The sequence below is a fragment of the Trachinotus anak genome, unplaced genomic scaffold (genome assembly GCF_046630095.1).
Source record: "Trachinotus anak isolate AG129_WGS33_773 ecotype Australia unplaced genomic scaffold, CSIRO_AGI_Tana_v1 ptg000033l, whole genome shotgun sequence".
Lineage (NCBI taxonomy): Eukaryota > Metazoa > Chordata > Actinopteri > Carangiformes > Carangidae > Trachinotus > Trachinotus anak.
The window spans coordinates 7,045,083-7,072,738 of NW_027273884.1; the positions used below are offsets into that span (position 1 = coordinate 7,045,083).

At 41.4% G+C, this 27,656-nt stretch overlaps 1 pseudogene; it reads right to left on the reverse strand.

Moving 5' to 3' along the window:
- Positions 1–3,711: 3,711 nt before the first annotated feature.
- Positions 3,712–27,656, reverse strand: part of LOC139614191 (piggyBac transposable element-derived protein 4-like) — a 52,373-nt pseudogene continuing 28,428 nt past the window's right edge.

Below are 27,656 nucleotides of genomic sequence, written 5' to 3' on the forward strand. Positions count from 1 at the left end.
TTGAAGGTGATGGGAGGGGGGATAGTCAAAGGTCACCAGTGGCATTTAAGTGAAGTATGTGTCCCTGTCAAGGTCCTTCCATCCATTTTCTCCTGAAGAGCTGGATTGATGTCCTCCCACTGCTCCTCCAACAACAATGTGGGAAGTCTCTACCGGTGACTGGGCAACCAAAATGTTACAGGCCCCGTAAGAACTTACTCTTACTCTGCAAGGATAGAAGCAGGGAGAGATTTATTGGCCTGAAAAGTTGCCCTGTAAGAAATGTGAAATGATATATGAATTTCAAACCTGTATTTTAGTTGGCCAAAGGTCATCTCTAACCGTGCCCTTGTTCTGGTGCGTTGTTAAAGGCCCCCTCTGCCTCAGTTTGTGGTTCTGGGTAAGGGGTTAGAAGGTACAGCATGCAGGCATAGCCCCTTTCCCCATGCAGTACTCTATTAAACCCCTCTGCAGAAGAAAGTATTGGTTAGATATGCTGTGTATGACATTCCTACAGTTTAAGAGATCCCCCTCCACATGTATTAAGACTTAAATTGAAGCAATGTGTGCCTAATGGCTTTTCAAACTAGTTTTTTGGAAATTAAGACAACCTTACCCCTCATTAGATTCCATGAAATATACATGTTAAGTGAAAACCCTTGGACTGAAATATTCTCTTGCCTTCTGCAAACCTCTGTGCCAGTGAGGATGCTCGAAAGATCCTGGAATCATGGACAGAGCTTGGCCATTTAGTCTCAACACTGGAAGTTAGGCAATTTCCATTGCAGATCATCTGAGCACAGAGGGTGGATTCGGTGATGTAGCACACTTTGACTAGCAGAGCATTAATTTAAGATTGCTCAGTGAAAGAGTTGATGCAAAATGTTCCAAGTTCCAATTCAGAGTCCCTCTACCTGACAATGTATAGAGTTTCTCCCGATGTACATACCTTTACATGTAGACTATGGAAAGATTTAATGTTAACATAGTCTGCCGCCATTGGTCCAGCTGGAGCCTGTATTCAAATATGGGTGCAGTCTATAGTACCTTTGACATTGGGGAAACCTGAGGGAGTGGTTTAACTTAATATAGACATGTCAGCCTGTAGGCTACTTTATATGTAATTCTACTTTAACTGTCACATCCCTGCTATTGCATAAAATTCCTCTTTGATCCTCTGTGTTGGATGATGGCCAGGAAAGGTGACGAAGATGTTCAAAAATTGCTTCAAAGCAACGTATACCCTCCTGATATCACGGCATACTGTTGCTTCAGCCAGACGCTCAGCATCACAGACACTGTGGAGGAATGTCCCACAGTGAAACGCAGACAGACTGCACTGTGTTCAGGGCTTCGCCATGTGGATTTGCTGAGTGTGCTTCCAGCAGCACACAGAGGTACACTATGCTGAACCGATATCTCTCCCACAGATACTCATCTGGGAAGGCAAGAGAGTTCATTCTGTCCCTGAAGGCTCTTGGGGCTGGTGGTCTGAATGCCCTTTGAATTATAAGTCTTCAATGAACGGACATGCCATGATTGTGTTCTCTCTCCCTGTTTCCTTTGCGCTGCATTAAATTCTGTCCCTCACACACTTTCTTTTTCTGCCTCTGTCTGTCTGACTCTCCATGCTTGTACTGGTCTCACTCTTTAATGCTTAAATAGGTCTGACCTTAATTGACCATTGTTTTTTTTTTTACCAACCAGAGACAGAGTAGGATGGATCTTTGTGGAATGAATGGTAAATGTAATCAGGCTTCTTTTTTGTAACCACATTCTTTTTCATTTATTTATTTTTTTATTTCTGTTGTCAGTCGTTGCATTTAATGTTTGACCTTTGCAATATCGTTAAGGTTTAGTATTTTTATTACATGAGTAGTGTAAGCGCGGAAATTCGGCTCACTCTGAGCTTCAAAAGCCCTCTTCAGAAACCTGTGGGTGACATCACAGAGGCTACGTCCATCTCTATTTACAGTCTCGTAAACACAGAGGGACCTGACACTGCTGCTACACAGGCTGTCAGAGCAGGGTGGTGGGTGTGACGTGACTGTGCTGAACCAATGATATTAGTGTTGTGGAAACAGAACAACAGGTAAACATGGAGGAAGTGCTGCATGTACATGAACTGCAAACTAGAACTGGAGCAGATCAGAAAACAAGGCGGCCTTTCAAACAAGATGTTGGACCTCTGCTCAGGTGGAAGGTGTTGATGAAGGATGTGATGTCACCGAAGTCCATCTACTGATAAACCAGTAATGATTGACTTGCTCCTGCTCGTCCTGACACATGGAAGCTAACAGGAGAGTGAGAGAGTTGTCAGTGAGGCTGAGTCTGTACAGGCCTCACACTGGAGAAAAGGTCTCATCTGGTGTTTCAAGTGTCAATCGCTACCACAGCTGGACACCTGGTGATGAGAGCAACCCCTGTACAAAACAACACCAGGGTGCTGGAGGACCTGCTCATAATCCAGACTATATTTGAAGAGCAGGTGTAAATAAGATTTGAGTTTGACTTTAGAGAAACAACATTGAGCGGAACAAAGAAAAGCCCTGCTTCTTCTGTTGTGTCCCATTAACTTGAATAAAAAGCTTTTCATGTCTTTTATTTGTGTGTTTGTGCGCACATCTGTGTGTGTGTGTGTGTGTGTGTGTGTGGAAACTACATTACACAATTTAATCTTCCAAATCCCAAATCAATACCATGCAATCCACTAGCAATCTACTTTCCAAATGGCCTCCTGAGAACAAAGAAAACAGGAGGTGAACTAAGTGAAGTGGCTGCTGGGAGAGGAAGTTTTCATTGTTTGATTTTCTCTCCACAGCAGGTATGCCCATGTGTTTTCCAGAGTGGGCATTTGTTAAAAAACAGTTAACAAATCATACACTTACGCGGCTCGTACGGAGAGAACTGCAGAATTAACAGTGCTGTTGTCGTTGTTATTCACAAGGCTGAAGGGAGGAGTCCATGCTGCTTTATCCAGTGACCTCAGCAGGTTTAGTAAAGTGGTCCAACTGTACACACTACAGCCACTCAGTACACTCGCTCAGTACACAGCCAATCACCCACAATACTCCGCTTCCCCTTCCATTTCACCTCCAGTTGCTTCAGACTGTTTTAACCTTCCTCTTGTGTTAGCTTTCTGTTACTATCTCTTATGTTAACGGGTCGGTTTTGACCCATGTCTTAAATCAGCCATAAAAGTACCCTAAAAACAATTATTTATCATCCAATTCATTTCGTACCTCTTGGTTACCTTGTTAGGCTTCCTTATCCATGAAAAGATTGGTTTTAATACTTTTGTTGTGGCCCCCTGGGCCTTTCTTTTGACAGCATACCCCTCGTTTTCAATATAAAAAAAATGTCAAATGAACCTCAAGAGAATAATATAAATTGATAAAAGGCTGTCATGTTGCCTGACTATTACTAAGGAGTATTAGAACACATCTCTTAAATGTTCAAACATTTTTTTTAAATTTTAATATTATTAACTATAGTAACATCTACGGTGTTATGGGTCAATTTCAACCCATATATATTTACTTCAAGAAAAAGACAAAAAACAAGTCTTTTTTTTCAAAAATAGAACTTTAATACAAATACAAAACGAAAAGCAGAACTAGTTTTAATAATAAAAATATAATAATAATAATAAAATGTACATTTACAAGGTCAAACAAACAACAAACAACAACCAATCAAGCAAATCAAACAGAAATCAAGTACTAGTTCCATAAAAACTCTGTGTGCAAGAACATGCATGTGTATGCGTGTGTGTTTAGATGTGTGTGTGTGGCAAAAAGTGACACTTTTAGTGTGCTCTTTGCAGAGATATTTTTTGCAGGTGAAACACAATGTGTTTGTCTTTCTGTCCTTATTGCTAGGGCAGACCTGACACCTCTTTCTTTTAGAATCAGGTGGTCTCACTGGGGTTGTGGCTGTGGCTCCTGTGGTTGATGTTGAGGCAGGGCTGGCTGAGGAGGACGCTGGCGCTGATGCTCGTCGTGTTGCTGTCGGTGTGGACGGAGTGCTTGGTGAGCTCTGCAGCTGTCTGACCAAGGCTGCAGCGGCTAGGTCTTGGGCTGTTTTTGTTATAGTCCAGGATGATTATGGGCTTTTTGTCACTTCCTGATGACACAGCTGCATCTTTGTGAAGAGTGGACATCAGTATCACATTCCGTTATTTTTTTTGGACAGTATGAAACAGCAGTGGTGGTGTCTGTAAAAACAATCTTTGAGGAAAGTGGAGCCCTGTCCTTCACCTGCAACATTTCAGCGGGCAGCTCAGGTTTTTTTTTTTTTTACTGTGCCCACCATGATGAGTTTTCTCCTGAGAAGTTCTTGTCCAAGGTCATAGCTGGTAAAAAAAATTGTCACAAGTGATGCTGTGACCCTGCAGTCCAGTAGTCATATCGAGGACTACACGTTTTCCTTGGTTTTTTTCAGGGATGCCGCTTGCAGCTTGTGTGAATCTGTAGATTCCATGCGTAGCTGGTTTTTGCATCACAGGCTGCCCAGATTTTTATGCCGTATTTGCCTGGCTTACTGGGCATGTATTGCCGGAAGGGCACCTCTGGCCCTGGGTTGAGCATCAGATGAAGGAGCTGCACCCATCTCTCCCAGACATCCCTGATGGGAGCAAGCTTGTCAGATTTTGCTCTGGTGTCTCTGTTGTGAAATCTGAGGACTCTTGATATCATTCAAAAGGTCTGAAGTGACATTGTTGCCCGGAAAATATTCCTGCCTGTCGATGCGTCCCAGAGACTATCAGTGGCCTCGTTGCTGGATCTGTACACTCCAGCAAGGAGAAGAACACCAATGTAGGCATCCAGGTATTCCTCATCAATGTCATTCCACGTGTTGCCGTGGCCTTTTTTTCCTTCAAGGTTTGTTATAGCAATGATGACTTTTTTTAGTGACAATGGCATAAACAGATCAAAACATGTTTTGATGTCACTTACTCTGGTCACAGCAAACCTTGTGATCCCAGGGGTCATTTTGATGGCATTTGCAGCAGTTGCCCTGCCATGTACGTCAGGAGGTACTGAGCTCCAACAGATGTTGCCACTTTTGGGTTTGAATGTTTCAGCAGGAGTGGGAGCAGCTTCAGCACCGGTGACCTCCTCATCAGACTGATCAGATATGTCTGTGTCTTCCGGTTGATACTGTAGTATCTGAAGTTCTATAGGATATGTAACTTTATGGGTAAGAAACAACAATACGCCACATCATTTTTCTCCTCAGAAACCTGCTCATCTGCATCGCTATGCTGCTGTGTGTCCTCTGCCCCATTGTCAGCAAAGATATGATCCAGAGCTTGGCTTATATTAAATCTTCTTCTCATTGTTGCATACTGTAAACTGGAGATGTGTACTCTGCAAGTCGCCAATTCTAAACTGAATTGGCCTTACATGCCTGGACATGTCCGTCTTTGTTTTGTCAAACAGGCAAAGAGAGAGGCCCTGAAGCTCAAGTTGTTGGAGGAAGAGCTGGCTGTGGGCTGTTGGCTGTTGTCTGATAGTGTGTTTATTTTATTTTGTTTAAATAGAAGTTCCTGACAAAGTCAAAAGGTCTTGATGCAATAAACAAATTTATGTAGTACTTTTATGCATTTAAAACCTAAAAATGGGTCGTGCCGACCCTTACACCAGAGGAAGGTTAAACATTATATTCATATGTTTGTGTTGTCATCATCTTCTTTAGTTACCCCCAACTGATGTTCATGAACAACACACACAAATTATCCTGTCCTCTGCTCTACACACTGTGACAAATAGCTACACAGGTGTACTCGGCCCTGAAAGGGTTAAATGATGATCGGACAGGGACGTAAGGTTGAGGGCTTTTATACGCATGAGGCGACGTTCCTCATGTAAGTAAAAAGATGGATGATATTACATCATTAGACAGATGGCTGCACTACATGGTTCAGGTAATGATCCATAAATCCTCCAAATATGGAATAAAACAGCACAATGTGCAGCAGTCCTTCTACATAAAGATTAAACATGTCAGAGAAATATGAGGGACAAAAAAATGACACAAGTATAAATAAATAAATAAATAAATAAATGCAGGAATAAACAATAAATTTAGACTGTGGTAGGACCACCCACCCAATTAACATACAGACACAGAAATACAGAGGTAAGTAAATGTAGAAATAAATACATAAATACATCTCAAATGCATAATACATAAAGAAATAAGTAAATTAATTAATGTTGGAATCTATAAATAAATGAATAAATGTGGAAATGCATTTATTTTGCATTGATTTATGAATTGAATTATTTATTTCTGCATTTATTTATTCTTAAGCCATTTTTTTGTCCCTCATATAGAAACACAGGTGGATGCAAAGGCGAAATGGCCGACCTCCATTTTTATGTGAACTTTAACTGCACTTAAATTCTTCTTTAGAATAAAATCTGATGTTTATTTTACCGAATGTTTGGGCTGAGATTGTGTGAAATAATCTTACTTTGAGACGTTTGGTGTCTTTGGACAGACGTGCTCGTTTCTGCATCTTGCTCACTGGAGAAGGTTTTAGTGGTTAACCATATGTTATTAACAGTCATGCAACAGTAATGTTAATGTTGTGGTTAGGCAGGTTCCTCCTCCCTTTCCCTTTGTTGCCCCTCCCTTGTGTTTCTTGTTATCATCAATAGTAAACTTCAACTTCAGCAAAAGCCCAAATCCTTTGCTCTATGTCTCAAAACTCTCTGTTAAATCTTTATGAAAATTTCTGTTGTATTGTGTGACACAAAGAACCGACCAGGGACCACAAATGCCAGCACAGGACACAAGTGACTAAAACTCAATTCAAATTCACTCAGACAGAAGCTCTACGTCCATGTTATTTATCTATTTTATTTTTTTAACCAAAGCCTTTGTCATAAGCACTTTCAGACCACAGCACTGAGACACAGACTGCCTTCACCTGTGCACTGTGACCAACACAAATGTCTCTGCTCTCACTGTCGCTGTGAATGTGTTCAGGTCGACCTGCCACCACTGTAACGGCAGCACAACACATTAATCAGCTGCTGTTGGTAAGTGTTCCAACTTACCAACACTTTGGTTCATGCTGGGGTTGGTTGACCTGCGACCTTTCCTCTAACACAACCAAAACCATTTCCACTTGAACTAGACAATGCTGGAGAAATTGTGATGCAATCGCTGAAGCTAAACTGTGTTGCTGGCTGCTAAGAAAAGTCTGAAGCTGCAACTAACTCTGTCTGTCTGCATGTCTACCTGCGTGTCTGTCTCTTGTCAGAGGAGCTGTCCAATCAAGTGATCTGAAGCAGCTGTTCGTCCCGACCTGCACTCAGAGGTCGCCATGGTGATTTTAATGGCTTGGCGTGTACAGAGTGAGAAATGGATTCAGTTGAAATATACCTCTTGAACTCAGGCTTATGAAGTCTTGCATAAAGGTATATATATATTGAGAGAGGAGACTCTGTTGAACACAGTGATATAAGATATTTCTCTGTGGCGTCAAAAATGTGACATGTAAGGATTTTAAAAATGCTTTGCTTTCAGTTTTCCTCTTGATTTTCTGCTCTTATTTTACATTAGAGTGAATGGGGGCAGGTGGATGGTACTTCTGACACTTTGAAGCTCAAAGTTCAAGTTCTGTGAGTCACTGAGCTTTGGTTGTCACATTGTATGAAAGAATACAAATTTGCCTATATTGTGAGAAAAATGATGATGAGTTAAAGAGGATTTTTAACCCCTTCTCCCACTCTAGCTGTGATGTCCTCCACTCTAACCTCCTCCCATTATAAACTCAAACAGAAAAAAAGCATAAAACTTAAACTGCAATAAATAAGTGATGTAAACATGACTGTGTCTGTCTGTCTGGTTGGTCAGAGTCAGTTAGAATAACAAACTGAGCGAACGTTTCCTGACTAAAAATGTACTAAAACAGTGAAGACTGTTGTGAATGTGTGCGTAAATCTATGTCTTTAATGTAGTGTGTGAAGAGTCTGTACCAAGACTTTGACATACATGTCAGTGAAATGTTTGAGGAACACCACCTAAGTGGTACCTCACATCAAAACAATTTTTACACCTTTTTTGGCACAAGACCTTCCTGAATATGTCTATGTGATTTTGGTGTTCCTAGATTGAAAATGTGAAAAAGGGGTTTTGTGTCTTTCTCTGAAAATCCTGCTTCTGAATTTGTATTTTAGTCAATGGGACAGTTGGATGTAGTCCCATCACTGTGAGACTCCTAGTTTAAAATCTGTAAGTCTCTGTGCTTTGGTAGACACATTGTCAGAAAGAGGACAAATTTGTCTACGTTCTGATCAAGAAATGGTGTCTTAAAAAAGTGAAATTTGTGGCCATGAGGACGAGTTAAACTGATTTTTTTTTTTTGCAGTTTTACTCCCTCTCCCACTCTAGCTCTGAACATTCTATAAAATACACACCCATTATAACCTCAGAAACTGTCCGCAAAAAGTATAAAACTTAAACTACATCAGAAACTATAAAAAATATCAAAAAGTAGAATACAAGTAGAATAGCTGAAAGTCTTGGGACCTGTCTAAAGCAGAAAGGAAGTTTCTAGCTATGCCGAAGCAGTTGAGGTTCAAAGAGGCAGAATTTACGAGCAGCATACATATTCCAGCCGATGGAGATTGAGATGCACGTTGTGATGTTTGAACAGAGTTTCTATGACAAAGGGTGCCAGACTAGTTAGGCACTGAAGAAAATGAGTGGAAGAAAAACGATAAAGAAACCTCCCACCAAATCTAAAAACCCAGTAGGATTACTGTGCACTGTTGCCCCACAGCAGTGTGGATGCTTGTTTGTCTCTATGTGTCAGCCCTGTGATGGACTGGCTGCCTGTCTGTGGGCCCCGCCTCTCTCCCATTATCAGCTGGGACTGGCTCCAGAGAGGTATCACGAATGGACACATGGGAATTTGAAAACTGGCATGAACGTTAGTGAGCACATTTACTGTACAAGCATCAGGGTGTTGTTTGCAACTCTGTAATGTGGGATGTAATGAACATTACAGCTTTAAAAGGTGTTTGTGTTATGAAATAGTTCTTCTGATCAAACTCTCCTCTGATCACCTCCAATCCACAGTTACAGGCACTAACTTCATATGTTGTCTTCGGAGGTTCCTGAAGGACATTCTGGGAAATGAAGAAATCTCTGACTAAAACATAAATATACAGTATAAATACTGGATTTGGGTAATAGAAATACATTTCCTGGGTAAGGATATACTAAAACTGTTGCACTGTGCGATGTTGTGTGTTATTTTAAGCTGGTTGAGAGTAAGTTCGGAAAGGGAGCAGCTGTAATCAGTGCAGGAGCTGCACACAGTACAACTAAATGCCTCTGGATGTGTGTGTGTGTGTGTGTGTGTGTGTGGCTGTGGTGATGATATGTGCTGTGAGCAGTGTGGTGTGAAGTGTATGGTGGTCTTACTGGGTACTAATCATGCCCCTATGGAGGGAGCAGCCAGCTCCAGAGCCAGGCAGCCTACAGTTACGAGTGATTAACCTCCGAACATCTCCAAAAACATAAGACACAGTGAGAAACCGTTCCCCTGCACCATCCCTCACCTCAGCACCACTCATGTTTTAATAGCTTCTCTTCCCTCTGGATGTTTCTGTGATAAAACTCTGGAGGTCTGAGCTGACCACACAGATATAGTGCAGGAAACAAAGCTGTACAACATTATCCCGTTGAGTCAACTCAGACTGTTGTTTTCTGCTTTTTCTGTAAAACTGGACTCACTGGGAGCTGAACTGGGAGCTGTGGTCCTGCAGAGTTACTGCAGTTAAAGCTGTAAAAGGAGTCAGCAGTGGTCCATCGCCGCCTCAGAGTGGAAACCAAGATAAAGACGTGAGCAGGTGGACTGAGCTGACGTGGGGAAGATGATGGCCACACAGAACCAGAGTGGGCTCTGCAGCCTGCTCAGCAGCACACAGCACTATCACCTCTCTCCCTCTCTCTTGTTTCATTCTTATTATTGTCCCTTGCCTCATTTTAAGGCCTGTGTCATACAGACACAGCTGTTCATCGAACAAACTGATGGCAACTTGATAAGCTCAGTTACAGGCGACGTCCCCAGCTGACCTGAGTCAAGCTGAGATGGACCAGTTTGGGCTGTGACAGCCTAAAGCTGTTCAGTCTCGTCATGACTCTTTGGTGTTGAAGTGCTTTGAAGACTAGAAAACTGGAGAAACACTAAATAAACAAAAATAAATTCACTGTTTATCTGCTCAGCTTGCTTTATCTGTCCCTCATGCTAAAACAACAACTCGCAAAAGAGTTTTGTTTTGTTTGAATATACAATAAATTGCCTGTGGATATAAGATCTATTTCATCATTTGGTGTGTTTAAGCAAGGTTTGTCCTCCTACTGTGAGATGGACTGCTGTTGTTATCAGTGGAGCTGTCACTGTGTCCATGTTTTTCCTCTTCACCACTCATCTGTTGTTATGAAGTGATTGTGATCTATGTTACAACCAAAACACTCACATGATTAAGAACAACCCTTTTTTGGAGCAGCGACTAACAGCTAAAGTGAAATGGACACGCCCTAAATGCACTTTGAATCATTAAAATACAGCTCTGTGTCTCTAACAGCGTCTCTAACACTAGAGATGTGTAGTATGTGCGTCGCAGCTGCCGTTGCTGATCTGCTGCAGAAAGACAAAGACTTTTTAATTAAGTGCAACAAAGATTAAAAAAAAAAAAAAAGATTCATTTTTTTTTCATGTCAATGATGTGTTCAGATTCGGATTAGACATAGAGACTATAGTGGAAGGTGGTTTGTATAATGTTGCTGGTATGATGTCAAAATGACAGCAGCAGGTCTTTCCTGTGTCTAATTTTGCTGCAAGATGTGCGTCACACTAGAAAAATAGGCGAGATGTCGAACTTTTATATTACACAACGCAGCCACGCTGTGTCTCAAGCAGGCAGTGTGTCCGCTCTAATGTGTTAACATGGGCGCCGAAATGAAAACCAAGATGTTCCACGCGACACATCCAGTGTGTCTCTGGACTGACTGTGTCTCGGACTATGTCTCTGACTGTGTTTCCTGCTGAGCAGGCAGTGTATAGTCCATTTATTAGAGCTTGTTTGCTGAGTCCAGGCTGCAGAGTTGGGTGATTCTCTGAGTGTTGATCACTGTGGGTGAGACCTTTGTTGTCATTTAATTCACTGTTAACACAAAAAAATATTCCTCTAAATGTTCCTCTAAATGCTCCAAACCTGGAAACACAGACGGTGCTTACTGTGGTCACATATAATAACTGTGACAACCAAAAGTGCCAAGCTCCATGCACTTTGTGTCAAACACCTGAACAGTACTGACCCAGAGCAGCAGAGCTGAGCCGGCTGCGCTGGAGGTTTCAGCTTTTCCATGAGTCTTTCTTGTTTTGCCAAACATGTACATTTCCACAAGACATTTTCATCTTTCATAACTTGCTTCCTTTGATCTCAGTCTGTCGGACTTTTCCTTACACACACTTCCTTATAATCAGTTGACATTTCCCAAGTACAGCCCTCTGAGTGTTTCCTTGACCCTACAGCACTGACACTCATCACAAGTGGATAACAGTGATTGCCACATCTTCGATCGCACCGCCCTCAGAGCTTATCCTAAATAGAGTTACTATTAACCTTAACATGGAACAATATGTGAGTCAGAGCACTTTAATGTAAGCTCTTGGCTGTCGTCCCAAAAAAAGAGGGAAACTGCACATCGGTCAGTGGATGTGGAGGAGGAAATGCCAGTGGTATGTGTAAGCCAAGACAAGCCGACGTGGTGGGCTTCACTGTAATAACCCACTCTGACTGGGAGACGAGTGGGTGCAAGGAGGTGAGGGGCGAGGGGGAAACAGTCTCTTAATCCCAGCTTGGCTCTTTTGATTTGTCAGCCAGTGTTTCCTGCAGTTTCTGATAGCCTGACAACTTGTATAAATCAGTTGTCCAGGGTTCGACAGTGATGTGCAGACGGTGTGTTTATAGAAACTTTATATCCATGTGAAACTCTAGCTGGCAAAACCCTGTGTCTTTTTGTCATCGTGTAGCTGGTCCAACCCCACAGGAGTTCCTTTATTTCCCGGTTTAAAGACTTGGCCTCTATACTGCTATTATTTTACAGCCTGTTGTGAGGAAGAAGACGACCTGTGGTTGAGTTTCCCAATCCTCTATGTCAGGAGACAGATGTTCTGCATGGGGTGAATTTGAGGAGCACACACTCACCCGATGTTTCTTCTTATAAACCAGTGGGTGTTACATATGGTAGAGTGATTCAACATTTCCAGTGTTAAAACACAGCATGATGCATGTACGCCATGTACAGGTCATTACTATTCACTCAGGACCTGTGATTTTCTATGTATTATTTATGATAAATCAGATTTATGAGAGTAAACTGAATCATGAGAACAGCAATGCATCAGTCTGGACTCATTCCCTAAAACTTTGCCATTGTCAGATCACTGCTCACTGGTTGATAAACTTTACTCCTTCAAGTTTACTCCTTGTGCAGCAAGTTGAAGAAAATGGATTCTGGGCGCCTTCCTTTGCAGATTCTCCAGGCATGGCCAATGGGGAGAAGACTCAGGGGTAGACCCAGGACTCGCTGGAGGGATTACATATCCCATCTGTCCTGGGAACGTTGCTGGAGAGAGGGACATCTGGAATACGCTGCTTAGCTTGCTGCCACTGTAATGCAACCCCAGATAAGTGGAACAAAATGGATGGATGGATGGATGGATGGATGGATGGATGGATGGATGGATAGATCGATTCTGTGTCCACTTCTTGGGACATGTTGTCCAGTGTTTAGCCAGTTACACGGGTTTATCTGTCTGTCTGTGTTGAGAAGTTTGTGTCTCATTGACCTTAAGTCTACACAACAGTTCAGAGATTCAAGAACAGCAGTGATTCAGTTCAAAATGATGTTCGGGTGCTTTCACACCGAGCCTGAATTCCTGTGTGGTGGGTGCAGCCTGCGGGCTCGTGTGAAACCAGTCAATCAGACCAAACTAACCAGACTGAGATCACCTGAAGATACCTGAGATACCTGGTTTTAGTACAGTCCAGTTCTAGTCAGACTCCGATGTGGTCCATCCAATGGGATTTCAACATGAATTCAAAAGCCAAACTCGTGTTAAATCTATCTTCTGACTGTGAACTGTGAAGAAAGTGTGGCTCAAGAGCAGTGTCAAAGTGTCTTTGGGCAAGATAAAGAACCTCAAAATTGTCCCCAGTGTGTCATTGGTGTGAATGTGTGTGTGTAATAGAGAAGTGCTGTATATATAGAAAAAAAACATATGAATGTATGAGTGAATGGGTGAATGTGGCCTTTAGGGTAAAGACTAGAAAAGTGCTGCTTCATTGCAGTTAATTTATCATTGTGTAATGCTGATGATACAGGACGACACTCATCAGCACATGTGACTTTACACATGTTGGATTTTTATAATAAGTCAGTGTGAAGAAGAAATGGACCAGAGCTGAAAAGCAGCAATCTATCTGTGTCTTGCCCCTTTGGTTTGGACACACACCCAAAGAGAACTGAGCCGGCAGTTGGATCCTGGAGACCTGGATCTGGGAACCTGGATCCGGGAAGTGATGCCCTCAGAGGAATATCTGACAGCTGGCAGAAGTCCACCTGAGTACAGAATAAAACAACAATGTGGGAGTGCTACCACCATCATCGTTTTTTTGCAGCAATGGTTGTCATCACCCAACACCTCCTGAAGAGTAGACAAACACCAGAACTGCAGTTCAAGTGGAGGGCAGTGGGGATACCGTCCTCACAGAGAAAATGTTTAAATGTTTCTGTCTGATTATTGATTCTTGTCTCAAAGGTAGAAAAAAAATATCCCACAAAAACCTGGTGAGGGTAAAGTGAGATCAAGGTTCACATCCTGTCTCCTTCCAACATCTAATGTTTCTTGGCTTCTTTGAACCTTGGCTCTGGTCTTCACCAGGGAGTCTGAACTACATCAAGTGGTGGATCACAAAATGCACATATGAGTTGTTTTTCTTTGAGTTTCTTACAGGAAGTCTGTGAATCAATCCATGTTGGTCTCACTATCCTGTTATGTTAAAAAAAACATGACATCAGTTATTTAACAGTCAAGGTCTATGTGACCCACAACATAATCAGTTCAGATGAGTAACATTTGAGTATGGCTCATCAGAGACTTCATATATGTACATATTAATTATATAATGTAGTGTTTATATATAATATAAACACCTCTTAATTAAACATGTATTTTCTCAAAAACTATGTGAATTTAACAATTTTCACATTCTCTATATTTTTTATTTATTTTGTAAAGGTCACTCCACTTCCAGTCACTGTAGACATGATTTAACTTTTCCACTTTTTCACTGTTATCCTTTCCTTTCCTGACAAAGTTTAGCTCTTTGTTTAAATGCCATCCTGGGGACACATTATCACAACTGAACAAAAATTATCTAATATCTAATCTAATGACATTTACTGAGCACATTGTAACACCACAGCCACAGAAGTCTTGGCCACTTGCCCCCCCCCCCCCCCCCCCCCACCTACATCATCGCCCTTTACCATAATAACTGGCTTCCAATTAATAATTGAAAAATCCCCATAGTTCTGTGTACGGACAACTCAAACAATTAGTATTCCATCAATACATTCTGATCACATCTGATCCAATAATACATTTGAGTGTAAATGTGTCAGAGGCTGAAGTCGCTCACTTCATTTTTCACGCTAGCAGCCAAGCGTGTGATATGGCTCCACAAAGTGGTTAATTGTTCAAACAATGACAACACAGTGGAATTTCAAGGTCACAGAGCATCATGTCAGAGCTCTGTTAAACAGCTCAACTAAACTATTTAAAGAAGACCAGCTGTAGGAAAGAAAGAAAGAAAAAAAAACAGAAAACAGTTTCCTTACACTGATGAAAATGATGTCAAACACCTTTGTACCCACTGGGAACACTGAAAATGAAAAATCTTGACATTTCATGAAAACAAATATGTGTAAATAAATATATTATGTAAGTATCAATACTCAGTAAATGGGATGGCCTTCATAACAGAGAATACGTATAATTAAGAATTTTAGATTTCCAAAAATATGTCACATGGGTATACACTGAAGTTGTGTACCTAATATTTGCTGTCTCATTAGGCACTGCAGTGGGTATCAGGCAGTCTGAACCGAGCCCTCTAACAGTCGACACCTCTCTCCAACTCTGACCTAGTTTACCTTTAAGCTGCTTTTAATTCCCTCTCCCACACAAGCGAAGAACCGGTCCTCAGCTGCTTGACCAGGCCTTACATCTGCTTTGTATCTGCTTAGGCAATACTGGTCAAATTTTATTCATATAGCCCAATATCATAAATCACAAATTTACATTGATGGGGCTTAACAATCCTTTCTCCATAGACCCTTAAACTGGATATGGAAAAACTTCCCAGAAAAAGACAGTGGGACAGACTTGCTATCTGAGAGAGAAGAGCATGGGACAGCGTCTAAGGTTTAAGGAGATCAGACCAGTGTGAGGGGCCATGTGTATTTAGGATTTTGTCATTAGGAGCCCTGTAAAGTCAGACCTTACTTGGAGCTGAATGAAACTAAAATTAGAATAACACATTACAATGTCTGGATTTAGTAAAAATCCTGGCTACAGCTCTGAACCATTTGTAGACTTCAATCGTCAGTTCTCATCATGTGACCCAGAACACACACCGCTGTTAGCAAGATGTCAAAAAGGCTGAAAACCACTGGTTTCATCTTTAACAGTGTGTTGTAAATGGACTTACCTGCCACCAATGACAGTACACTTACCCAAAACAGTTATCAGTTAAAGTTTCAGACATTTAAAAAAAAAGAGGAAATAAAAGGAGGCCGATCTGTTAACAAGGTTCATAAAAGAACATATATAACATATTTCCTGCTATATAGAAAAGACACTGTGGCTATGCCCTAGACCCACACACTAATATTATCAGCTAACAGAATACTACGCCACCTACTGTATGGTGCTTATTACACAGCGCAGTCTTGTACGCTGTTGAAAACAGGTCTTTGGGCATCGTGTAGGGGTGTTAATGGCTGAGCTGGCATGTGACCATTTTGACCTGGGTGCAAATAGACACTCTGTTAATCTAACCCTGCCTCAGTGCCCCAAACACTGGGCCTGCTTTGCCTGAGAGGCTGTTCTTGAGCACCTGACCGCCTCTGAATCTCCTCTACAACCAGTTTCCTCCTGACAGCTGCTGTTGGAACAAGTGCAGGGTTTGTACTCTGAAGGACCCTCACAACAGGTTTACACAACAAAGTAGTGTCTGCAGCCTGTACGATACTTAGTGTTAACCATCCTACAATGCTATGTGTCACATTTATTGTTCAAAAATTACAGTTGCGCAGTAGACCTGTCAGTGATGATGCAAAATACAGATTCTCAAGTGGAAATGTCCACTACTTTTGTGGCGTTACATTGTAGAAATGCTTGAGGCCACAATATAGAGCATGAATTTCATCAATACAGTCACTGCTCCCAAAGAACTGTCTATTCTACATCGCGTCAAAGTCTCACCTGTGAAAAAAGTGGATATGAATCATAAAGCAGTTCGTCTGAGCTGCTGCCCACTGCACGTCTGAGAAACCAACAAGCTTCTCCACAGGATTCCCAAATGGTCAGTGAGTCAGTGTGTTGTTTTATAAAAGTGGTGAAGATGATTGGCCATTATCGTCACAGACTCATAGATCACGTGGGCATGTTCTTTTTTTTTTTATCCCACTTTGTGTCCAACAGTGTTGTTTACCAAGTTAGCATTCTAACACTTCCTAATTAGTGTGAAAGAGAAGTATGTAGGTAAGAGTAAGTAGGCTGATGGCTGATCTGAGTCTGGGTCTGACTGAGGCTCAAACATGAGGCTGAGTCTCTCTGATGTTTCCTCCTCTAACCATCTTCATACTCTCTGCTCTTTCACCTGGACACCTGGAGCCAGCAGGTGGTGGGCGGGGCCAAGGCCTGATCCAGGTTTCTCAATCAGGAAGTCAGATTAGATGAGCTTCATGTCAGTTTTCCTTTTTTTTTTTTTTTTTACTTATGTCGGAAAATCATGTTGAACTGAATATGAATCATAGCAGAGGATTTTAAAACAGGTCTGGAGGAACTTTATTACAAAATGAATAATATGCCCATAAACTGGAATTTAACAACCATGTGACCTCAGCCCTCTGCGAGCACGCTGATGAGCTCACATGAATACCAAACTGTACATTATATGGATGCGGTGTGTGTTCATTCCCAGTCGCAGGGTCTCCCCTAACATATGTCTCAGCCATCTGTTGTGATATGAATTCCTGGCGTTCCTTGACCGGCAGATGAAGTACGACACAATACATGGGCTAAACATCTTTTATCATGATTACCGGGCCTCCACTGTCCTGAGGAATGGTGGCAGAGCTGATGAACTGGACTTCTTACACCACCACAGTCTAATCTGTTAACCATCTCAGTGCTGTTAAGATGCTCTACCTCACGATGAGAAAGAGGCTCTGCAGGTGTCATTTTTCTTCATGCTCATCCACCTGCCTCTGCAGAACGTTCAGAGTGGAGCCATTAATCATCTTTTTTTTCCTGTTGAGCAGATGAAGTGTTTAGATTGCAAATACCGTTGAGATTCCCGTGCCGGCTGAAAGCATGTTCATCATTATCAGTCCTCAGAGGGCAGGAATTCCTTAAGCAGCCATGTCTGAAGCAAACAGCATAATCAGGGAGCCAGAGGCGTCTCCCGGCAGCAGGGCGATGAAGCTGGAATATTTCTTGCAGCTCTCTCTGACATGTGAAGCAGAGGTGGCAGGGAGTCACATCACTATAATAGGGTACGCTTGCATGAGATACATAAGGGACTTTGCAGCACTTCTCACGCTAATGAGATAATGTGTGAGAACCCACTCTCATGAGCGTGTAGCAGCACATTTTTACAGATTCTATGCACAGTTTTAGAGCTTTTGAAATCTCTTTAAAGGGCTTTTTTTTTTTTTTTTTTTCTTTTTCACAAATGATGCTGTCAGCTTTAAAAAGCCTCCTCAACTGCAGCAGAGGCTAACAATCAACTAATGCAGCACTCGGCACACTACAGAGCACCGGTGATAGGTGGAAGAGTTGTGGCTGCTGGGCTCCATCTGTGTTTTCATTTTTGGTCTGACTTTGAAATGTTTTTGACAGCTACAGAACAAAAAGTCCTGCTGGTCCTCAAACTTGAACATGTGCTTTTTCCCTCTTCTGTCTGTCAGTATCACAAGTATCACAATTCATGAATTTATTCTGTAGGGTCACCGAGGGGTTGAGTCATATCCTGGCATGCATCAGGTATAAATCAGGGACCTAGCTCAGGTAAAATGTATTCTTTAGGTTAGTATATCATATGTTTTTTGAATCAGACCCTCCAGGCAGCGACTCCACATTCACCCATTCATCTCTTTTCACTTTCAATTTAGGACGGTAATCCATCAGAGTGACACTTCTCAATTTTTTTTTTAATCTCAATTATTTGTTGTTAAGCCATGTTATTATCTCCTGGTAATGCAGTTGCAAGCAGTCAGTTATGAAAAGTTGTCCACACCACCATTTTTTTAAAGGTCCCATATTTAACACTTCTCCTTGTTTTATCTGAGGTGTTGATCTCCATCAGAAGATATATCTGTGATTTAAGAACCAAAAACCATCTCAGTGTAGTTTTACATCTCCTCTCTCAGGCTTCTCTCTGGAGCTCTAGTAACAACAGGTCAGTCAGCCAATCAGAGGTGGGAGCATGGCTGAGGGCGGCGACTGCTTTGTTGTTTTAAGGCTCAGTTTCTGAATACAGGCCTTAGTCTCTAGTTTCAAGTCTTCCTCAATACAACATGATGTTCAGTTTTAAATTATGCAGGTACATGGAGACACTCCTGTGTGTTGTATCAGAGGCTTGATGGTTGCTCAGAACTTGGTTGGTGTTTTAAGTGTGATGTTTACAGTTTGAGTGAATTAAATATTGTACAAATTAAACATGTTAACGGACACTGCAACATCTTGTGTATGTGACTTATATCACACAGCTTTTTCTCTGGTCAATTGTGGTTGTGGTTTCTTTTCTGTTCTGTTTTGCGTTTCACTTTTTTTTCTGTCAGCTTTTCTGAAAAAAAAACCAAACAAAAAAACAGCTTTTTGACAAGCAATTCTCAAGTGTCAGCCCTCAGAGCCAGAAAACAACAACAAGGAGAGTTCTCTAAGCAGCCGTCCACAGAACGACATGAAGATAACATTCACTTGACAAAAAATAAATAAAAAAAATAAAGGTGTTAGAGAAAGTTCACTGTGGTGGATTATCGATTTCACTCTGCTGGTTGATTTTTAAATCAGTATGAGGCAGCACTGCATTGAAGGGAGCCCGTGAGGCTGCAGACACTCTGTCTCGAAATCATCAATCACATCAGATAATTCCTCACAACATACATGCTCTCTCAAAGGCTCACAGGGAGAGCTGAAAATCCCTCTAATACCTGAATATTACGAGTGATAAGTTGTGCTGAAAACCTACGATATGGCAATGATTTCATTCTTTTCTTTTTCTATAGTTTCCAGAACAGAAGAATCATATCCATCTGGCACATCCCATAAATATCACTCCGCAGAGTGCTTGTCCATTTAAATATTAACATGACTCTGGGGGACGAGCTGGGGGACGAGCTGCGTTTCACAAACTGAAGAACAATGTTTAAAGGTTGTAAAGTTCATTTATTCATTGTAACCAGATTTTAACAGTGCGCTGCTCGCTGAGCTCTCAGTGTCTGTGTGAGCCTCTGCTGCACGCGTGATAACATCTGGTCAGCAAAACTTCTCACTGTCAAGTTTAGAGGGGAGAGAAGTGATTGCTGAGCTCTGGGAACATGATGATGACAACAGCAACAAAATCCAGTGGGGCAAAAGACAAGCAGACGATCAGATGGCTGTAAATCTTTCCAGATGATCTGTCTTTATCTGGAGGTTAAACTTGTGAGTTTACATCAAACTATTATTAATACTCCCGCAGGTCACAGGAAGACAGTAAGTACAGTGGTCAAAGGTGAAGCAGGAAGTCAGTCTGTTAATGCATGTTTACAACTGACTGTGTTTCCCATGGCTCTTGTTCCTGGCTTCAGGCTCATTTATTCTCCTCTGCAGGTCTGTGTGACATAGATTTTAACATCTGCACATGTCCCTCAGGCCACATGCCAACAAACACCCACTGTACAGTATCATAACTGTTTTAGGGTAAGTGAAAATAAAAATGGGTCAACAGATGACAGCAAAGCTTTCACTAAGTGGCTTTACTACAACAATTAACCCCTGAATTCTTCATGAGGTCTGACTGTGTCTCAGTTTGGCCTGAAACACACACACATGTTGCACAGATCCTAAAAGTTCACAAACTGTCTTCTAGTTGAGTTGAGCAGATTTTAATTATCTTCTGCAGTAGTTCATTATACATGTTTTATTATTGTGGAAGCGTAAACTGTGCCACTTTGCAGAGTATCCATGAAAAATGAAGCACACAGTGTGTGTGTGCTCCCGGTAAAAGAGCTGTTAACATAATTGTTTCTTCAATAATTATGTTGATGCAGCACTTTCCCCCCTTGCACAGCCCTAATTAATTCAATACCTCAGGCTGTTGGGAGCAGTTTGATTCTATAGGCCGCTGAAATGATCAATACATACTGCATTTGAAGCTCCATGCTCGACTGAGCCTTAAGGGTGTCTGTGCCTCTGGATATTCCAGACAGTAAAACAACACTGTTTTCAATGTTCAGCAGAAACAACAGAGGATGCTTATGTAAAACAAAAAACAAAACAAAAACAAAAAAAAAACTCCTTTGCAAAAGCACTCATTTGTTCCTTTCTGTAGGTACTTTAAGAACCCTGTCTCCTAAATATTACATTTATATACAGCTAAACTGCAACAGTAAATACGTTTTGCAGGAAAATGAAGTGCAACCACATTATGTTCCTATTCATGTCAAGAGGAAATGTTAGATTTCTCAGGTCACAAATACATTGATAATGAAGGTATCAGTAAAATATTCACAGACAGCAGGTGTGGGAAAGATCCTGAAAAACTTCACAGTGACATCAGATACAACCACTTTATTCACATTTTACCTAACCCACCATCCTTGTCTAACCTTAACCAAAGTGTTCTGTTGTGTAAACCACAGACTTTGGGTGCAAACTTAAAACACATCCTGCAGTGTTGTGATGTTACAATGAGCTGTCACTTGGTGTTTATTCTCCATCCACAGTGTTATTTTTGAACTAATGTAATGGATAAAATCAGTGTCCTTATTTATCTGTCGTTGACTGTACAAACAGCTCTTTGCTGTTTTCATCACGATCTCCACACAAAAACATTATTGAGAGACTGACCTCAGAGAGAGCCAAATCATATCAGCATTTTAATGTAATATTTAAACGCTTTCATTTTAATATTATTACATTTAGCCTCATTTTCTATTAAGTTTGCTTTAGAAATAAAAGGGTTACTGTCCTTAAACCATGAAAATACTGCAGAGATATCCAATCAGATTTTTTTATTTTATTTTATTTTTTTTTTGTCTTAAGCCAGAGAAAAGCTTTGCTGGCTCACTCATTAGTCAGGATTTCATAACCAGGACGCAAGGTCTTGAGCCCTCATAGCTACATGTGTTTGTTTAGAAAGTAGTAGGTGAATTAACCAATCATATTTTGACCTAACCAAGATCTAGAGAAACTTATTCATGCCTTTATATTCTCCAGAGTCGACTACTGCATGCTCTCCTCACTGGTTTACCAAATAAGTTAAATATATAAATTAGACAACTACGGCTTATTCAGATGCTTCTGCTTGGCCTCTAACTAAGACTAAGAAAAGAGAGCAATTCAAAGTTTTACTTATTGTCCACAAGTCACTAAATGGTCTGGGCCCTAAATATATCTCTAAAAGTGTTCAATATATAAAAGAAGCTAAAAACTGCTCTGTCCTCCACTGCCTTCATTTAATCTTTTAATCTTGCACTTTAATTAGACATTATCTGTTTTATACTTTTTTCTTATTATGTTTTTTACTTTTGCTTTTACGCTTCTTTTTTTTCCTGTTAAACAATGTCGGACTCCGTAGTTTTCTCTGGGCCCCTACCCAATCTGACCAGCGATGACATGTACAGCCGCTTGTCATCGTTCAACCGCTGGTTATCGAGCTGGTGTTCCGCTAACGATGTGGGCTTTGTTGATAACTGGCAGACTTTCTGGGGAAGACCTGGTCTGATTAGAAACAAACATCCCACGCTGGATGGAGCTGCGCTCTTATCTAGAAACTTCACTGAGTTTATTAGAAAGCCAAAGCCATGACAAACCAGAGTTGAGACCAGGAGGCAGAGTCGCAGTCTTACACTCTTCTCTGCGCCTCTTAGAGCAGTCGCCTGCCATTCACCCCCTAAAAACTGTGTCTGTCCCCCGACCACCTACATTTAAATGTAATAAATCAAAAGTGAACGTAGGAGGAGTTAGGCATGAAAACCTAATAAAAATTAACACAACTGTTAGTCCAGAACCAAATAACAGGAAAATTAAATGTGGATTATTGAATATCAGATCACTCTCATCTAAATCTCTACTAGTCAGTGATCTGATAACTGATCATTACATTGATCTGCTCTGTCTGACGGAAACCTGGCTGCAGCAGGATGAATATGTTAGTCTGAATGAATCAGCACCCCCCACTCATGTTAACGTTCATATCCCTCGAAGCACAGGCCGAAGAGGAGGGGTGGCAGCCATCTATCACTCCAATTTACTAATAAATCCTAAGCCTAAGGTTAATCATAATTCATTTGAAAGCCTTATTCTTAGTCTGTCTCACCCAAACTGGAAAACACAAAAACCAGTCCTACTAGTTACTGTATATCGTCCACCTGCCCCTGACTCTGAGTTCTTATCTGAGTTCTCAGACTTTTTATCTGAGTTAGTTCTCAGCACAGATAAAGTTATCATGGTGGGTGATTTTAACATTCATGTAGATGTTGAAAGTGACAGCCTGAGTATTGCATTTAATTCATTATTAGACTCAATTGGCTTCTGTCAGCATGTTAATGAACCCACTCACTCTTTTAACCATACCCATGACCTGGTTCTGACTTATGGGATCGACATTGAATATCTAACAGTTTCTCCCAGAAACCCTCTTTTATCTGACCATTTTCTATTAACATTTGAGTTTTCAGTCATGGACTACACAGCATCTGGGGAAAAAATCTATTACAGCAGGTGTCTCTCTAACAATACCGTTAGCAAATTTAAAGAAAGGATCCCATCAGTACTTAGCCCACTGCCATGTATCAATGCAGCTCTCTTAACTTCATATCCACACAGGTTGATGATCTTGTTGACCGTACTGTAGCCTCACTGCATGCAACTCTAGACACTGTGGCCCCTCTGAGGAAGAAGGTAGTGAATCAGAGAAGGCTAGCTCCATGGTACAACTCAGAAACACGACCTTTAAAGCAAAATTCAAGGAAACTAGAAAGAAGGTGGCTTGGAAAGACAGCCTATTGGCGTATAAAAAAGTCTCCATAAAGCCAGAACATCCTATTATTCATCACTGATAGAAGAAAACAAGAATAATCCCAGGTTTCTGTTCAGCACTGTAGCCAGGCTGACAACAGTCACAGCTCTGTTGATCCATCTATTCCTTTAGCCCTCAGTTGTAATGACTTTATGAGCTTCTTTACAAATAAAATTGTCTCTGTTAGAGAAAAAATTCACCATCTCCTCCCCACAGCTGACTCAGATGTACTGTCCAGTTCAGCAGCCTCAGAGTCCACTGTAACTGGTTTATATTTTGACTGTTTTTCTCCTGTAGATCTCTCTGAGCTCGCTTCAACAGTTTCGTTATCTAAACCATCGACTTGTCTTCTAGACCCCGTTCCAACAAGGCTGTTCAAAGAAGTTTTTCCTTTAATCAACACCTCTATATCAAGTCTGATTAACTTATCTTTATCAACTGGTTATGTACCACAGGCTTTTAAAGTTGCAGTAATTAAACCTCTACTTAAAAAGCCTACTCTTGATCCTGATGTTTTAGCCAATTATAGACCTATATCCAACCTCCCCTTTATTTCCAAAATCCTTGAGAAGGTTGTTGCAAACCAGTTATGTGATTATCTGCACAGGAATGGTTTGTTTGAAGATTTTCAGTCAGGTTTTAGAGTCCATCATAGCACAGAAACAGCTCTGGTTAAGGTTACCAATGATCTCCTCATAGCCTCAGACAATGGACTTGTCTCTATACTTGTCCTGCTAGATCTTAGTGCTGCATTTGACACCATCGATCATAAGATTTTATTACAGAGACTAGAACATATGGTCGGCATCAAAGGAACCACACTAAGCTGGTTTAAGTCATATCTGTCAGATAGACTCCAGTTTGTTCATGTTAATAATGACTCCTCTATCATCACAAAAGTCAGTCATGGAGTTCCACAAGGTTCGGTGCTAGGACCAATACTCTTCAGTCTATATATGCTTCCTCTAGGAAACATTATTCGGAGGCACCAGATAAATTTCCATTGTTACGCAGATGACACCCAGCTGTACTTATCCATGAAGCCAGGTGAGACTAACCAGGTGGCCAAGCTTCAGGTGTGTCTTAAGGACATAAAAACCTGGATGACCAGTAATTTCTTACTCTTAAATTCAGACAAAACTGAAGTTATTGTAATTGGCCCAAAACACCTCAGAGGTACACTATGTGATAATATACTGACTCTGGATGACATCACCTTGGCCTCCAGTGCTACAGTCAGAAACCTTGGTGTCACTTTTGACCAGGACTTGTCCTTTACTTCACATATAAAGCAAGTCTCTAGGACAGCCTTCTTCCATCTGCGCAATATTGCAAAAATCAGACCCATTCTGTGTCTAAAGGATGCTGAAAAACTAGTTCATGCATTTGTTACCTCAAGACTGGACTACTGTAACTCTTTATTGTCAGGATGTCCCAAAAATTCAGTAAAAAGCCTCCAATTGATCCAAAATGCGGCAGCACGAGTACTGACAGGAACTAGGAAACGAGATCACATCTCTCCTGTGTTAGCTTCTCTGCATTGGCTCCCTGTAAAATCCAGGATAGAATTTAAAATCCTCCTCCTCACCTACAAAGCCATTAATGGTCAGGCACCATCGTACCTTGGAGAGCTTATAGTTCCCTATTTTCCCAATAGGACACTTCGCTCTCTAAATGCAGGTCAACTTGTGGTTCCCAGAGTTTGTAAGAGTAGAATGGGGGGCAGAGCCTTCAGCTATCAGGCTCCTCTCCTGTGGAACCAGCTCCCAGTGTGGGTTCGGGAGGCAGACACCCTCTCTACCTTTAAGATCAGGCTTAAAACTGTCCTGTTTAGTGAAGCTTATAGTTAGGGCTGGCTCGGGTATGTCCTGACCCATCCCTTAGTTATGCTGCTATAGAGCTAGACTGCTGGGGGATTCCCATGATTCACTGGGCGCTCTCTCTCTATTTCTGTCTCTCTCCCTCTTTCTCTCTCAATGACTTCATGCCATTAACTTTGTATTTTTTCTCTCCCGTAGTTTGTGCTTCTCCTCTCTCTTCCTCTCTCTGTCCTCATTCTGCAGGTCTCTCTGCCTCTGGAGCAGCAGGATCCAGATCCACCACTACTCATCTTTACTATTAACCACTGTTATCTGTCATTATTATTGATAACACCATTACCTACACAGCTGTTCCTGGTCTCTCTCTCTCTCTCTCTCTTCTCTCCTCTCTCCTCCCTCCACCTCCTCTTTTTATCTTCTCCTAAACCCAACCGGTCGAGGCAGACGGCCGCCCACCCTGAGCCCGGTTCTGTTGGAGGTTTCTTCCTGTTAAAAGGGAGTTTTTCCTCCCCCCTGTCGCCAAGTGCTTGCTCTTTGTGGGAACTGTTGGGTTTTTCTCTTTAACAAAGTAAGGTTTTGACCTTACCCTGTAAAGTGCCTTGAGATATACAAATAAAATTGAATTGAATTGAATTGAATTAAGCACACTGAGTGACCTCTGTGTATGATAATGTGCTATACAATTAAATTCGCCTTGCCCTATAGTGGGTGGGGCCAAAAATCACTGCCCACACCTTCAGAGGGCTCATCTCACAGGGTTTACCTTCTTTCTGTCCGGCAGATCAGTGCAGACAGACAGCAGTCCCAGCACAGATGGAAAAGTGTATGGACAGTCTGCAACAGACTTCACATGACAATATTCACAACCTGGGGTAGTTTCATTAAAAACACTTTTGATTCTTTTGATCTATTGACCCTTACAGATTAAAGGAATATAAATAATCGAGGAACAGACAGACAATTGGACTTCACAATCTTTTCAAAGGTAGGGAGTCACCACCGGTTCACTGCTGCTTTGCACACGATAACAATAAAAACAGTGAGCTGCTAGCCGCTGGGACGATTGGTAAAATGGATCCGTGAGTATCGGAGCCTCCATATGAGATGCTTTGGTCAGTGATTGTGTCTTTTTAAAACTAGAAGAAGGCCTAGCTCTAGTACTCGCAATTCACCACTGGATTCTGCAAAACCTTGATTAATGAGTCCAACTCACATGACAACCAGTAACTGTCCAGATTTCCACTAACTGCCACTCTCACCCTGCCCTTCCTGCCTTTCCCTATCACCTGACTCCCCACACCCTCCTGCACACTTGTTCCCTGTATAAATACTGGCCCGCATTCCCTTGTCATCTCTCAGACTGTGAGATGACCCCCCCCCCTTACTGATGTACCAGAAAAGAGCCTATAGGTCAAGGCTCATAAAAACAGAGATTTTCATATGATCTCTTAAATAACTCAGACTTTTAAAATTAAAATTATGTTCAGTAACCAGGCAGCATTTACATTTTGCTTGGAGCTGTGCTGACTTCAATTATTAACTAAAAATGAATCATTAATTTTCAAGTATTTTCATGGATTTGTCTACATCAGGTGGGAACAAATCAGACTATTTCCTCTTTTTTTCATCTTTCTTTTTTTTCTTACTCACTGTGATATAAAACAGTTTGGTACTAAAAGCTACAGTTAACAGGAGCAGGCAGGCTAGGAGCAGAGTGACCAGGTTTCCCCTGCAGATTTGACTTTCTCAGCCTGCCAGATATTTTTTATGGCTTTTCATTTGTTGAGTCAGTAACTCCACACCTCCCTGCTCTGGAAATAACTCAAATTTCTAATCTAACTGAGCAGAAAACTATATTGCTGATCCAAAACTGGACCCCTCTCAGAAAACATTGTAAGACAAAGGAAAATCACAATGATTTCAGGAAACACAACTCTTCTAGTTGTGGCATTATGACTAGCACATTGTGACATTAGTGTGGCTAAAAGCAGGTCCTAAATGGTTCATCTTCTGGAGAATGGGGAGAAATTTAAATGTAATGCAGGGTTGCTGCATGTTGCATTAGCATACAGATAAAAAAAAAAAAACAGTCAGCAGCACTGTTACAACTGCGGTCATGTTTTGTTGGTTGTGTAAGTTTCTTTCCTGTGGCCTGAATGCAAAAAGGTGTATACCAGGTGTGACTGATGTGCAGCAATGGCACCTCCAGCTAATGGCTCCTGTCAGATGTCCACCAAATCTTAAG